We start from the raw sequence: 15,769 nt of genomic DNA, 5'->3' as shown, positions 1-15,769 counted from the left end.
GCCAACCACATGATGGTCACGGAGTTCACCAAAAAGCACAAGATCGATGCCAATGACATCGGGAAGCACCTCTCCAGGCTCTATGACAGAATTGATCACCTCCAAGCCTAGATCTATGACCTACACAACCAAAACTGTGAGTATGAGTATAGATTTAAATCAATATGGTTGGCTACAGATTTGAGGATTCTCGAGACTCGGTCATCTTTCCATGATGGAGCAACTATGCCTTGGAAGATGGAGGATCAAGCCCATGTTGCAACAACTCCACCACCATCACCTCCAAAGGAATACAACTAAGAATGGGTATGGGCAATCCCCTTGGGTTGTGCCAAGCTTGGGGGAGTTGCCCTGGTATCGTATCACCATCACATCTTTTGCCTTTACCTTTGTTTTAGTTTGTTCCTTTTCAGTTTTCTCTTTCTCTAGTAGATTAAAGGTCTTAGTGTTTTAGGCTTGAGTTTTGCTTTGTGTCACCCCCGATGTATTCGAGCTCGTGAGCCATATAATAAAGAGTGTCTTAGTTAAGGGCCTTTCCTCATGCCATGATCAAAAGAATGAGAAAAGAACAAAAGCATGAAAAGATCATGCAATGATCTTATGGGAAGTGATGGCTTCACATATAAAAAGAATGATGATTGAAACTTGTTGAGGGTAGACAAACGTAGACCTTGGTCATTGTTGCAATTAATAGGAAGTGATAAAGAAGGAGAGGTTCACATATAAATATATCATCTTTTACACCATCTATGATTGTGAACACTCACTACACTATTGCATGCTTAGAAGTAGATGTTGGACAAGGAAGACGACATAATGAATTGTGTTTGCTTGGTTCCAAACAATGTTATATGACTAGAGATCCCTTAGCATGTGACGATTGCTTCCACCTCATATCAGCCAAAACTCCCGCACCAAGTAGAGATACTACTTGTGCATCCATAAACCTTCAACCCAGTTTTGCCATGAGAGTACACCATACCTACCTAAGGATTGAATTAGATCCTTGAAGTAAGTTTTCATCGGTGCAAGCAATAAAAATTGCTCCCTAATATGTATGATCTATTAGTGTGTGGAAAATAAGCTTTGTACGAACCTGTGATGAGGAAGACATAAAAGCGACGGACTGCATAATGAAGTTCTTTATCACAGGAGGCAATATAAAGTGACGTTCCTCCACACTAAGAGGACACACATCCAAACCTCAAAGTCGCATGACAACCTCTGCTTCCCTCTATGAAGGGCCTTTTTTGTACCTTTACTTTTTGCCCTTGAAAGAGTCATGGTGATCTTCACCAATTCCTTGTTTCGCCTTTATCTTGGCTAACGTCATATGCTAGGGAAAGATCTATAATCATATGTCAACTTGAAAGTAAGTATTCATTAATTATTATTGTTGACATTACCCTTGAGGTAAATGGTTGGGAGGCGAAACTATAAGCCCCTATCTTTCTCGGTGTCCAACTGAAACTTTGATCTCATGAGTACCACATGACTTGTAGCAATTGTAGAGAACGAAAAGATGATTGAGTATGTGGATTTGCTTTACAATCTCTTATTTGAGTCTTTCTGATGTTTTGATAAACTGCAATTGCTTCATTGACTAAAGGCTATTGGTTGTTAATTCTCGGTAAGGTTATTGATCCATGCTTTACTTTGTGAAGGAATTGTCACTTTAGCATAAGAGATGATACGATGGTATTGATGTTCTAACTTTGATCATGATGCCTGCATGTCCGTATCTTGTTTTGTCGACACCTCTATCTCTAAACATGTGGGCATATTTATTGATCTCGGCTTTCACTTGTGGACAAGCGAGGTCTAAGCTTGGGGGAGTTGATACGTCCATTTTGCATCATGCTTTCATGTCGATATTTATCGCTTTTGGGGCTCTTATTACACTTCAAGGTACAATACTTATGCCCTTTCTCTCTTATTTTGCAAGGTTTACAAGAAGAGGGAGAATGTCGGCAGCTGGAATTCTGGCCTGAAAAAGGAGCAAGTTTGAGATGCCTATTCTGCGCAACTCCAAAAGCCGTGAAATCAACGTGCGTTTTTTTGGTATTTATAAAAAATACTCGGCCGAAGAAGTGCCAGAGGGGCGCCAGCAGGAGGCCACAAGCCTGCTAGGCGCGGCCTCCCCCCTGGCCACGCTTAGGGGGCTTGTGAGCTCCCTGCTGGCCCACTGACCCCCCCTCTTTTGCTACAAGAAGGGTTTCGGTCTGGAAAAAATCAACAGGAGGCTTTTCGGAGGATTCGCCGCCGGCACGAGGCGAAACTTGATCAGAACCAATCTAGATTTCCGGCAGGACGATCTTGTCGAGGAAACTTCCCTCCTGGAGGGGGTAATTGTCGCCATCGTCATCACCAACACTCCTCTCGTCAGAGGGGACTCATCACCATCAACATCTTCATCAGCACCATCTCATCTCCAAACCCTAGTTCATCTCTTGTAACCAATCTCCGTCTGGCGACTCCGATTGGTACTTGTAAGGTTGCTAGTAGTGTTAATTACTCTTTGTAGTTGATGCTAGTTGGATTACTTGGTGGAAGATTATATGTTCAGATCTTTGATGCTACTCATTACATCTCTGGTCATGAATATGATTATGCTTTGTGAGTAGTTACTTTTGTTCCTGAGGACATGGGATAAGTCTTGCTATAAGTAGTAATGTGAATTTGGTATTCGTTCGATACTTTGATGTGTTGTATGTTGTCTCTCCTCCAGTGGTGTTATGTGAACATCGACTACATAACACTTAACCATTATTTGGGCCTAGAGGAAGGCATTGGGAAGTAGTAAGTAGATGATGGGTTCCTAGAGTGACAGAAGCTTAAACCCTAGTTTATGTGTTGCTTCGTAAGGGGCTGATTTGGATCCACTAGTTGAATGCTATGGTTAGACTTTGTGTTAATTCTTCTTTCGTAGTTGCGGATGCTTGCGAGAGGTGTTAATCATAAGTGGGATGCTTGTCCAAGTAAGGGCAGTACCCAAGCACCGGTCCACCCATATATCAAACTATCAAAGTAGCGAACGCGGATCATATGAACATGATGAAAACTAGCTTGACAGAAATTCCCATGTGTCCTCGGGAGCCTTTTACCTCCTATAAGAGTTTGTCCAGGCTTGTCCCTTGCTACAAAAGGTATTGGGTCACTTTGCTGCACCGTTGTTACTTTTGTTACTTGCTACTCGCTACGAATCTTCTCACCACACAAGTACTTGTTACCGATAATTTCTGTGCTTGCAGATATTACCTTGCTGAAAACCACTTGTGAGATCTTTCTGCTCCTCGTTGGGTTGGACACTCTTACTTATCGAAAGGACTACGATAGATCCCCTATACTTGTGGGTCATCAGGCACAACTCCAAGTCGTCCTATAACCGTGGACACGGCTATCCGAATAGATAAGTTCTTCCCTGCAGGGGTGCACAACATATTCCCCGTCACGCTCGATAACACTCTTGCCGGACACACTTTTCTAGGTCGTGCCCGGCCTCGGAATATCGACACATCGCAGCCCCACCTAAGCTCAGCAGAGAGCCCAGCCCGCCGGTCTAACTCCTAAGCACAAAGGGGTCATGGGCCCACTTGCCCTCTACGCTCCTGCATGATGCGTGGGCGGCCGATATAAGTCCTAGCACCCCTTAATCACAAGCGCAATGCATCCGGGAACACTCGGGCGCGTGCCGCTCCATTGCTGACGCCTGAAGAGATTCGGCTGATACCACGACGTCGAGTACCCATAATTCTTCCCACGCAGACGGTTAGTGTGTAATAAGGCCATCCGACCAACACAGATCAAATACCCAAATCCATTATCATTTTAATTAAGTCAATGACACATCCACGCGGGAATTCACCCGCCTAACATCTATTCGTCAATGTTCCTAGTAACATGGTCGGGTAACTGTGTGGTTGTAACATCAGGGGGAATCCGAGGTATCACCCTTATTGGATTCTGAATGATGCATCCGTCAAGGTGGACTCACCCTCGAGGGTCCCACACTTGAGGGGTTGCACGACAGAGTCGTCATCGGGAGTGGTCAAGGAAGAGTCACCCTCGATAACCACGACCGACTAGCTACACTACAGAGGTATCATCATGAGTACTTCGCAAGTTGTCACCCTCGGTACCCGATAGTAGCTCTGTAGTGTCGCGCAACTAAAGGGAGGTGAGTGTTGTCTCGGATCTGGCTCGTCGATCAGGGATCGAGACTCGACAATAAAGCGGGCAACTGGACTAAGGGGTCAGAGGGGATGACTGCTCCACCTATACTAAATAGTTTAAAAGTGCGATAATGAAAGTATTAGTTCATCTAAAACAGGTTATGGATCAGATATAGGAACTAACTACAACAGTAGCAAAATTCTAATGCAAGCAGGGGGAAGAAAGACATAGGCGATATAGGGATGATCAAGGGGGGTTTGCTTGCCTTGTTGCTCTGTGGCAAAGGGCTGGTCGTCGGGAGGGTAGATGTAACCGACAGCAGCGTCAGTCTCAGGGTCTACCAATAAGAAGAGGGGGGAGAAACAATAAATAACAGCAACAGGTGCAATACTAAGCATGGCATGGCAAAAGCAGGTCTAGGCATAAGCTAACGAAGTAACATCCGTCATAGACGGGTCGGGAAAATATCTGACGATAATTCCTGGGTCTCTACTACTCGACAGGTGAAACGGATGGAAAAGTTTAACATTTGCTATGCTAGGGACGCGTGACAAACGAATGGACCACGTATCCGGGTTCGTCTCGTTGTGCTGATCAACTTTCATGTTGAAAATACGTTCATCTGAGCTACGATTTATTTTATATTAATTTTCAAAGATTTAATCAAGATTTAGGGATTAACAGATTTAATTAAATTCATAAGTTATTTATGACATCAGCATGATGTCATGCTGACATCAGCAGTTCACTGGTCAACTCTAACGACTGGATCCCATGTGTCATAGACACAATTTTTAATTGGGGTTAATTATTAATTAGTCAGATTAATTTAGTGGGGGACCCACGTGCCATATTCTGTTAGGATAAATACTTATCTACATTAACAAATTTACTTAATTATTCTAATTACTCATAATCATTATAATTACCTAACTAATTCATTAAATAACTAATTCACTAATGAATTATTTAATTAATTAAACTATTTATTAAATATATTATTATTTATTTTATTTCTTATTTTATTTTATTTCAACACAGGGTGTGGGGCCTCCCTGTGAGTGGGAGTGGAGGGGAGTTGGCCCCACCGGTAAGTGGCATTGGCCACACCACAACACACACACACACACACACATATATATTCGTGGACCCAGAATACACGCATGCACCTATACACATTTATACACACAGTTCACATAAACGAAACATACATACATACATATACATATATTTGCATACATACACATACCACTTTCTACATACAAACATACATATATCCATTTATTTTATTTGCTTTTCCTATTATCTCTTTTCTTTTTCTGTGTTCTATCTCTGTGTTCTACCTCTATTCTAACTCTCTCGCTCAACTGACGGAGGAGGGAAAGACTCCACCTCCTCTTCTTACAGGGGAGATCAACGACATCGGGACGAGGTGATGAACGTCGGAACGAAACCAGAGGGGGAAAAGAAAGGAGTGGGCGCGTTCTCGACCACGTTGTACGGGGCGGGGTTGGCGAGGCTTGATGGAGCCATCGGGGATGAGACGAGGAGGCCGGCAAGGAGGAGGGGGTCGGAGTGGATCCGGCGGTGCGGCGGTCCGCGGCGGTGGAGAAACTCGGTGGCGGGGGAGCTCCGGCTAGAGAGGAGTCAGGGGCTCTGGTAGCGACGACGCGGATGGGCCGGCGCATGGCACTCCTGGCGGCGGCGAGCTTGGCCGGTGGGGGTGACCCGACGGAGGGGCCGGGGCTAGGTCGGCCAGAGGAGGCGCCTGGGCTGGTGGCCGTGACAGCGCCGACCGGGGCGCTGTGGTGTAGCGGGAGAAGGGCACAGCCGGTCGATGGGGAGGTGCGCGGGGACGTCGGCCGGTGGTGGTGGCCGGAGAGGACGTCGGCTAGTGCGGGAGGTGAGGCGGACGTCGGGGCAAGCGGTTGAGGGAGGAACGGCGAGGTGCAACGGGGTGCCACGGGGCGGCGATGGGGAGAAGACAGGGCGGCTGGGAGCGGGAGCTTATGACCCACAAGTATAGGGGATCAATCGTAGTCCTTTCGATAAGTAAGAGTGTTGAACCCAACGAGGACCAGAAGGCTGTGATAAACAGTTTTCAGCAAGGTAATAACTGCAAGCACTGAAAGTAGCGGTAACAAGTGATGGTGTAGTGAGGTGAAACGTAGCAAGTGAAAAGTAACAAGTAGTAGCAATGGTGCAGCAAAGTGGACCAATCCCTTTTGTACCAAGGGACAAGCCTGAACAAAGTCTTATAGGAGGAAAAACGCTCCCGAGGACACACGGGAATTTCTGTCATGCTAGTTTCATCATGTTCATGTGATTCACGTTCGTTACTTTGATAGTTTGATATGTGGGTGGACCGGAGCTTGGGTACTGCCCTTACTTGGACAAGAATCCCACTTATGATTAACCACTCTCGCAAGCATCCGCAACTACGAAAGTAGAATTAAGACAACGTCTAACCATAGCATTAAACTAGTGGATCCAAATCAGCCCCTTACGAAGCAACGCATAGACTGGGGTTTAAGCTTTTGTCACTCTAGCAACCCATCATCTACTTGTTACTCCCCAATGCCTTCCTCTAGGCCCAAAGATGGTGAAGTGTTATGTAGTCAATGTTCACATAACACCACTAGAGGAAAAGACAACATACATCATATCAAAATACCGAACGAATACCAAATTCACATGACTATTATCAGCATGACTTATCCCATGTCCTCAGGAACAAAAGTAACTACTCACAAAGCATAATCATAATCATGATCAGAGGTGTAATGAATAGCATCAAGGATCTGAACATAAACTCTTCCACCAAGTAATCCAACTAGCATCAACTACAAAGAGTAATCAACACTACTAGCAACCTTACAAGTACCAATTGGAGTCGCAAGACGGAGATTGGTTACAAGAGATGAACTAGGGTTTGGAGAGGAGATGGTGCTGATGAAGATGTTGATGGAGATGACTCCCCTCCGACGAGAGGAGTGTTGGTGATGACGATGGTGACGATTTCCCCCTCCGGGAGGGAAGTTTCCCCGACAGAATCGTCCTGCCGGTTCTCTAGATTGGTTCTGTTCAAGTTCCGCCTCGTGGCGGTGGAAATCCACGAAAAAGCTCCACCCTGATTTTTTTCCGGACCAAACCCTTCATATACCAAAAGAGGGGGGCCAGTGGGCCACCAGGGTGCCCACTTGTGGGCCCTTGGTAGCTCCCCTCTGGCACTTCTTTCGCCGAGTATTTTTTATATGTTACCAAAAAATTCCACGTTGATTTTCAGGGCATTTGGAGTTGCGCAGAATAGAGGACTCAGACTTGCTCCTTTTCCAGTCCAAAATTCCTGCTGCCGGTATTCTCCCTCTTCAAATAAATCTTGCAAAATAAGAGAGAAAAGGCATAAGTATGGTACCACAAAGTAATATAACAGTCCATAAAGAGAAAAATATTAAAATGAAAGCATGATGCAAAATGGACGTATCAACTCCCCCATGCTTAGGCCTCGCTTGTCCTCAAGTGAAAACCAAGATCCGTAAACATGCCCACATGTTTAGGAATGAAGGTGTCGATAAAACATAATACTTACATGAGGGCATCATGATCGCACATAGAACAACAATACATCATAAAGATTCTTATGGGAAAGTAACAATTCCTTGACAAAGCAAAGTATGAAACAAAAACCTTACCGAGAAGTAGCCAACAACAATCCATAGTCATTGAGGCAATTGCAATTTATCGTAACATCAGAAAGAGTCAAATAATAGCTTGTAAAGCAAACCCACATACTCAATCATCTCTTTTGTTTTCCACAATTGTTACAACTCACGTGGTACTCATGGTATCAAAGTTTCGGCTGGACATAAAGAAATATAGGGGCTTATAGTTTTGCCTCCCAACCATTTACCTCAAGGGTAAAGTCAAAAATAATAAAGCATAAGTACTCATCACCAAGTTGATATACGAATATAGATCTTTCCCTAGCATGTGACGGTAGCCAAGACAAAGGGAAAAGAGGGAATTGGTGAAGATCACCTTGACTCTTTCAAGGCCAAAAAGTAAAGGTACAAGATAGGCCCTTCGCACAGGGAAGCAGAGGTTGGCATGCGCTTTTGAGGTTTGGATGTGTGTCCTCTTAGTGCGGAGGAACGTCACTTTATATTGCCCCCTGTGATAAAAAACTTTATTATGCAGTCTCTCGCTTTTATGTCTTCCTCATCACAGGTTCGTATAAAGCTTATTTTCCACACACTAATAGATCATACATATTAGAGATCAATTTTTATTGCTTGCACCAATGACAACTTACTTGAGGGATCTTATTCAATCCATATGCAGGTATGGTGGACTCTCATGGCAAAACTGGGTTGAAGGTTTATGGATGCGCAAGTAGTATCTCTACTTGGTGTGGGAGTTTTGGCTAATATGAGGTGGAAGCAATCGTCACATGCTAAGGGATCTCTAGGCATATAACATTGTTTGGAACCAAGCAAACACAATTCATTATGTTGTCTTCCTAGTCCAACATCTATTTCTAAGCATGTAATAGTTTGGTGAGTGCTCACAATTGTAAAAAGTGTCTAAGATGATATGTTTATATGTGAAACTCTCTTTCCTTATTACTTCTTATTAATTGCAACAATCACTGGGGTCTATGTTGGTCTATTGTCAGCAAGTTTCAATCATCATACTTGTTATATGTGAAGCTATCACTTTCCATAAGATCATCTCATGATCTTTCATGCTATCGTTCTTTTAATACTTTATTATATAGCTCGCAAGCTCGAATACATCGGGGGAGACACAAAGCAAAATACTCAAACTAAACACTAAAGACTTATTCCACTCAGAGAAAAAATAAAAAATAAAAAGGAAAGAACTAAAACAAAGGTAAAAGCAAAAGATACAAAGGTGATACGATACCAGGGCAACTCCCCCAAGCTTGGCACAAGCCAAGGGAGTTGCCATTACCAATGCTTAGTTGTCTTCCTTTGGTGGTGATGGTGGTGGAGTTGTTGAAGCAGTCTGATCCTCCGTCTTCCAAGGCATAGGTGCTCCATCATGGCAGGATGCACGAGTCGCCGGAATCCTCAACTCTGCAGCCAACCGTATTGATTTAAATCTATACTCATACTCACAGTTTTGGTTCTGCAAGTCATACATCTGGCCCTGGAGTTGATCAACCCTGTCATAGAGCCTGGAGAGGTGCTTCCCAATGTCAATGGCATCCATCTTGTGCTTGTTGGTGAACTTCGTGATCATCATGTGGTTGGTGTTGAGTCCATGCTCCACCATCCTTTGGCACTTGAAGACTTGTTGCTCCATTGCTTCGAGCCTCGTCTCCATGCTTCCCGTCTTCTTAGGCCCCTCAACATCACGGATGTGCAACATCCCCTCACGCATCTCAATAGATTGAGGGTGTTTCAGCACTTCCGTGAGGTAGGGATTGATGACCTTCTCGAAGATCTTGTCCTTAGGAGCTTTTGGGGAAGTCATGATGATCTAGATTTCCGACAGAAACACGCTCGAAACGAAAACACAGGAAAACTGCGCGATACGGAGATCAAAACCCTCGGGCGTATATATAATGATTTTTTCTAGACCAGAAGGAGTGCTCCGCCAAAAAACGGAGTATGAGAGACACACGAGGTGCCCACAAGCCCTGCAGCCGCCGCCAGGGGGTAGGTGGCGGCTACCAAGCTTGTGGCCGCCTTGTGCGCTCTCTGGACTGCTTTTTATTTTTCTAATTTTCCAAAAATTCCAAAACAGAGAAAATTTCCTACTCGAAAAGTTTTGGAGTCCAATTACTTACCGAAACACATACCTCTTTGTTTTCAGGGTCTGAAACAGGCTGATAAACATCCCTTATGCACTCCTCTGGAGTTATGATATTGATGATATTGGTCTCAACATTTATGGGAGTACCAGAGATATAATGCTTGATTCTTTGGCCATTTACCACTCTAGGAAAATTACCTTCCGTGTTATTGATTTTGATGGCACCGGAACGATATACTTCCTCGACAATGTAAGGACCTTCCCGTTTAGAGAGAAGCTTGCGTGCGAAGAATATTAAGCGAGAATTGTATAGCAGGACATAATCACCTACATTGAACTCTCGTTTTTGTATTCTTTTATCGTGCCATCTCTTAACCTTTGCCTTGAACAACTTGGCATTCTCATATGCCTGGGCCCTCCATTCATCTAATGAGCTGATATCAAACATCCGCTTCTCACCGGCAAGTTTGAAATCAAAGTTGAGCTCTTTGATTGCCCAATAAGCTTTGTGTTCTAGCTCAAGAGGTAAATGACAGGCCTTACCATAAACCATTTTATACGGCGACATGCCCATGGGATTCTTATAAGCAGTCCTATTAGCCCATAGTGCATCGTCAAGTTTGTTAGACCAATTCTTTCGAGATCTATTGATAGTCTTTTGTAAGATCAATTTGATCTCCCTATTACTCAACTCCACTTGACCACTAGACTGAGGATGATAAGGAGATGCAACTCTATGGTAGACATCATACTTAGCGAGCATCTTGCGGAAAACACCATGAATGAAGTGTGAACCGCCATCAGTCATCAGATATCTAGGGACTCCAAATCTTGGGAAAATGACTTCTTTAAGCATCTTAATAGAGGTGTGATGATCAACATTTCTAGTGGGCATAGCTTCTACCCACTTAGTGACATAATCAACAGCGACTAAGATGTGAGTATAACCATTGGAACTTGGGAAAGGTCCCATATAATCAAAGCCCCAGACATCAAATGGTTCAATGACAAGTGAATAGTTCATAGGCATTTCCTGATGCTTACTGATGTTCCCTATTCTTTGGCATTCGTCACAAGACAAGACAAACTTACGGGCATCCTTGAAGAGAGTGGGCCAATAGAAACCTGATTGCAATATCTTATGAGCAGTTCTATCTCGAGCATGGTGTCCTCCGTAGGCTTCGGAATCACACTTCTGCAGGATATGTCCCTGTTCATGTTCAGGCACACAATGTCTAATAACACCATCTACTCCTTCCTTATAAAGGTGAGGATCATCCCAAAAGTAGTGCCTCAAATCAAAGAAGAATTTCTTCTTTTGCTGGTAGGTGAAACTGGGTGGTATGTATTTGGCTACGATATAGTTTGCGTAATCAGCATACCACGGTGCACTATGTGAAGGGCGGATAACATTTAATTGCTCATCGGGAAAGCTGTCATCAATAGGTCGTGGGTCATCAAGGACATTCTCTAGCCTGGACAAGTTATCTGCTACAGGGTTATCACCACCCTTTCGGTCAACAACGTGCAAATCAAATTCATGTAGCAGGAGAACCCATCTGATTAGCCTAGGCTTAGCGTACTTCTTCTCCATAAGGTACTTAATAGCAGCATGATCAGAGTGAATAATGACTTTGGAGTCAACTATATAAGATGTGAACTTTTCACATGCAAACACGAGTGCTAAAAACTCATTTTCCGTAGTGGCATAGTTTCTTTGGGCACTGTCTAGAGTTTTACTAGCGTAGTGAATAACATTCAACTTCTTGTCAACTCTTTGTCCTAGAACAACACCAACAACATAATCACTAGCATCGCACATGATTTCAAAGGGCAAGTTCCAATCAGGTGGTTGAACAATAGGTGCGGTTATGAAGGCCTTCTTAAGTATTTCGAAAGCTTCCTCACAATCCTCATCAAAAACAAAAGGAACATCCTTCTGCAAGAGGTTGGTAAGAGGCCTAGAAATCTTAGAGAAGTCTTTAATGAACCTTCTATAGAAACCAGCATGACCTAGGGAACTTCGTATACCTCTGATATTTGTGGGGCAAGGCATTTTCTCAATTGCATCAACCTTAGCCTTATCAACTTCAATGCCTTTCTCAGAGATTTTGTGTCCTAAGACGATGCCTTCATTAACCATGAAGTGGCACTTCTCCCAGTTCAAGACGAGGTTGGTATCTTTGCATCTCTGTAATACTCGATCAAGGTTGCTGAGGCAATCGTCAAAGGAAGAACCGTAAACGGAGAAATCATCCATGACAACCTCAACAATCTTTTCACAAAAGTCAGAGAATATAGCCATCATACATCTTTGAAAGGTGGCAGGTGCATTGCATAAGCCAAAAGGCATACGTCTATAAGCAAAGGTACCAAAGGGGCAGGTGAAAGTGGTTTTCTCCTGATCAGATTGTGCAACAGGTATTTGCGAGAAACCTGAATAACCGTCTAGAAAGCAGAAGTGTGTGTGTTTAGATAGCCTTTCTAGCATTTGGTCGATAAACGACAAAGGATAATGGTCTTTCCTGGTTGCCTTGTTCAGTTTCCAGAAGTCTATCACCATCCTATAGCCAGTAATAATCCTCTGTGGGATTAGTTTATTCTTATCATTAGGAACGACGGTGATACCTCCCTTCTTAGGTACGCAATGTACTGGACTTACCCTATCACTATGAGCAACAGGATAAATGATTCCTGCTTCCAGAAGCTTTAATATTTATTTTCTCACGATATCTTTCATCCTAGGATTTAATCTCCGTTGATGATCAGCAACTGGTTTAGAATCTGGATCAGTTTTAATCTTGTGCTGACATAGAGTGGGACTAATACCCTTAAGATCATCAAGAGTATATCCAATAGCCGCAAGGTGCTTCCTCAAAGTTTTTAATAACTTCTTCTCTTCGTGATTCGAGAGGTGAGGACTAATAATAACAGGATATATCTCCTTCTCATCGAGGTAGGCATACTTAAGAGTATCTGGTAACTGTTTTAGCTCGAACACAGGAGGATCCCCAAGCGGGAATCCGATCTGCAGATGAAGCAGAAGCAGGCAAAAGGCGAGCGCACAGCGAGGAATTTGGCAGATTATTCTTGAGAATAGGATATTGTTCTAAAACAATTTTATCTATCTCATCTCTTTCATCCATATGCATATCATTTTCATGCTCAAGCAGATATTTCTCTAAAGGAACCGTAGGAGGTATGGCAATAGAGTCAAGAGCAATGATTTCATCCCTACCAGACGACTCTTCTTCATGGGGTTGTCTTCCAAACTTGGAGAAGTTAAATTCATGAGACACACCCTCGAAACTAACAGTGATAGTCTATTTAATGCAATCAATATGAGCATTGACAGTGTTGAGAAAGGTTCTACCAAATATGATGGGAGAAAAGCTATCTTGTGCAGTAGCAAGGACGAGGAAATCAGTAGGGTACTTCGTCTTACCACACAAGACTTCTACATCTCGCACAATTCCCACAGGGCAGATAGTGTCTCTATTAGCTAGCGTAATAGTGACATCAATGGGTTCTAACTCAACAGGTGCAATCTCATCTTTGATTTCATCGTATAGGGACCGGGGTATTGCACTAACACTAGCACCCATATCACATAGACCATGATAACAGTGATCTCCTATCTTGACAGAAACAACGGGCAGGCCAACTACAGGTTCGTATTTGTCTTTCGCGTGAGATTTAGCAATTCTAGCGGAGTCCTCACAGAATTTGATAACATGCTCGTCTATGTCTTCGGCTAAGAGATCTTTGATAATAGCAACACTAGGTTCAACTCTAATTTCCTCAGGGGGTGCAAGTGGTCTAATATAACCCCTACGTATCACAGTTGGAGCTTTAGAATAATCCATTTTCCTAGAATGGTAAGCTGGTTTCTCAGCGTACGCACAAGGAACAATAGGATCACTAAAGGCAATGACTTTCTCTTCAACTAGATTGGGTTTAACTTTGTTGACTTATACACGAGGATGATACTTAAACCACTTCTCTTTGGGAAGATCAACATGAGCAGCAAAAGATTCACATAGAGAAGCTACTATCTCAGAGTCAAGTCCATACTTAGCGCTAAAATCTCTAGAAGTGTTTGTTTCAACAAAAGATTTAACGCAATCAAACTAGAAATTCATACCTGACTCCTTACCTTCTTCAAGCTACCAATCTTCAGAGTTACGTTTGATTCTTTCCAATAAATTCCACTTGTGGTCAATATCCTTCTTCATAAAGTGTCAAGCATGGTACGATCATCTTGAGAAAGCCGAGCATAAAAGTTTTGAGTGATAATTTCTCTTGAGAGCTCATGATTGAGGCATGAATATAGCATTGATTTAAGACTCCCCCAAGCTTGAGCTATGCTTTCCCTGTCACGAGGCCAAAAGTTATAAATATAATTCCGATCACGATGTACTAAATGCATAGGATAAAACTTTTGATGAAATTCCAATTTCAACCGATTGTAGTCCCATGATCAAGTATCATCACATAGCCTATACCATGTCAATGCCTTATCCTTCAAAGATAAAGGAAAGACTTTCTTCTTTACCTCATCCTCGCGCAAACCTGCAAGCTTAAATAAACCCCAAACTTCATCTACATAGATTAGATGCAAGTCTCGATGTGATGATCCATCTCCTGTAAAAGGATTAGCCAGCAGTTTCTCAAGCATACCCGAAGGAATTTCATAAAAGATATTTTCAGTAGGTACCTCAGGTTGAGGAGAAACTCCTCGTGCTTCCGTTCGTGGTGAAGATACCCCGAACAATTTCCTCAAAGGAACTGTTTCCATAGTGACAAGTGACAATAAATTTTAGCATAATATATAAATGTTTCCTTACCAAATTCCACTTACCAAAGGCGCTTCGCTCCCCGGCAACGGTGCCAGAAAAGAGTCTTGATGACCCACAAGTATAGGGGATCAATCGTAGTCCTTTCGATAAGTAAGAGTGTCGAACCCAACGAAGAGCAGAAGGCTCTGATAAACAGTTTTCAGCAAGGTAATAACTGCAAGCACTCCAAGTAGCGGTAACAAGTGATGGTGTAGTGAGGTGAAACGTAGCAAGTGAAAAGTAACAAGTAACAAGTAGTAGAAATGGTGCCGCAAAGTGGCCCAATCCCTTTTGTAGCAAGGGACAAGCCTGAACAAAGTCTTATAGAAGGAAAAACGCTCCCGAGGACACACGGGAACTTCTGTCATGCTAGTTTCATCATGTTCATGTGATTCGCGTTCGTTACTTTGATAGTTTGATATGTGGGTGGACCGACGCTTGGGTACTGCCCTTACTTGTACAAGCATCCCACTTATGATTAACCCCTCTCGCAAGCATCCGCAACTACGAAAGAAGAATTAAGACAACTCTAACGATAGCATTAAACTAGTGGATCCAAATCAGCCCCTTACGAAGCAACGCATAGACTGGGCTTTAAGCTTCTGTCACTCTAGCAACCCATCATCTACTTACTACTCCCCAATGCCTTCCTCTAGGCCCAAATATGGTGAAGTGTTAAGTAGTCAATGTTCACATAACACCACTAGAGGAAAATACAACATACAACATATCAAAATACTGAACGAATACCAATTTCACATGACTATTATCAGCATGACTTATCCCATGTCCTCAGTAACAAAAGTAACTACTCACAAAGCATAATCATAATCATGATTAGAGGTGTAATGAATAGCATCAAGAATCTGAACATAAACTCTTCCACCAAGTAATCCAACTAGCATCAACTACAAAGAGTAATCAACACTACTAGCAACCTTACAAGTACCAATCGGAGTCGCGAGACGGAGATTGAT

The sequence above is a fragment of the Hordeum vulgare genome, chromosome 1H, assembly GCF_904849725.1.
Source record: "Hordeum vulgare subsp. vulgare chromosome 1H, MorexV3_pseudomolecules_assembly, whole genome shotgun sequence".
Classification (NCBI taxonomy): domain Eukaryota; kingdom Viridiplantae; phylum Streptophyta; class Magnoliopsida; order Poales; family Poaceae; genus Hordeum; species Hordeum vulgare.
This window is presented reverse-complemented; position numbering follows the sequence as displayed.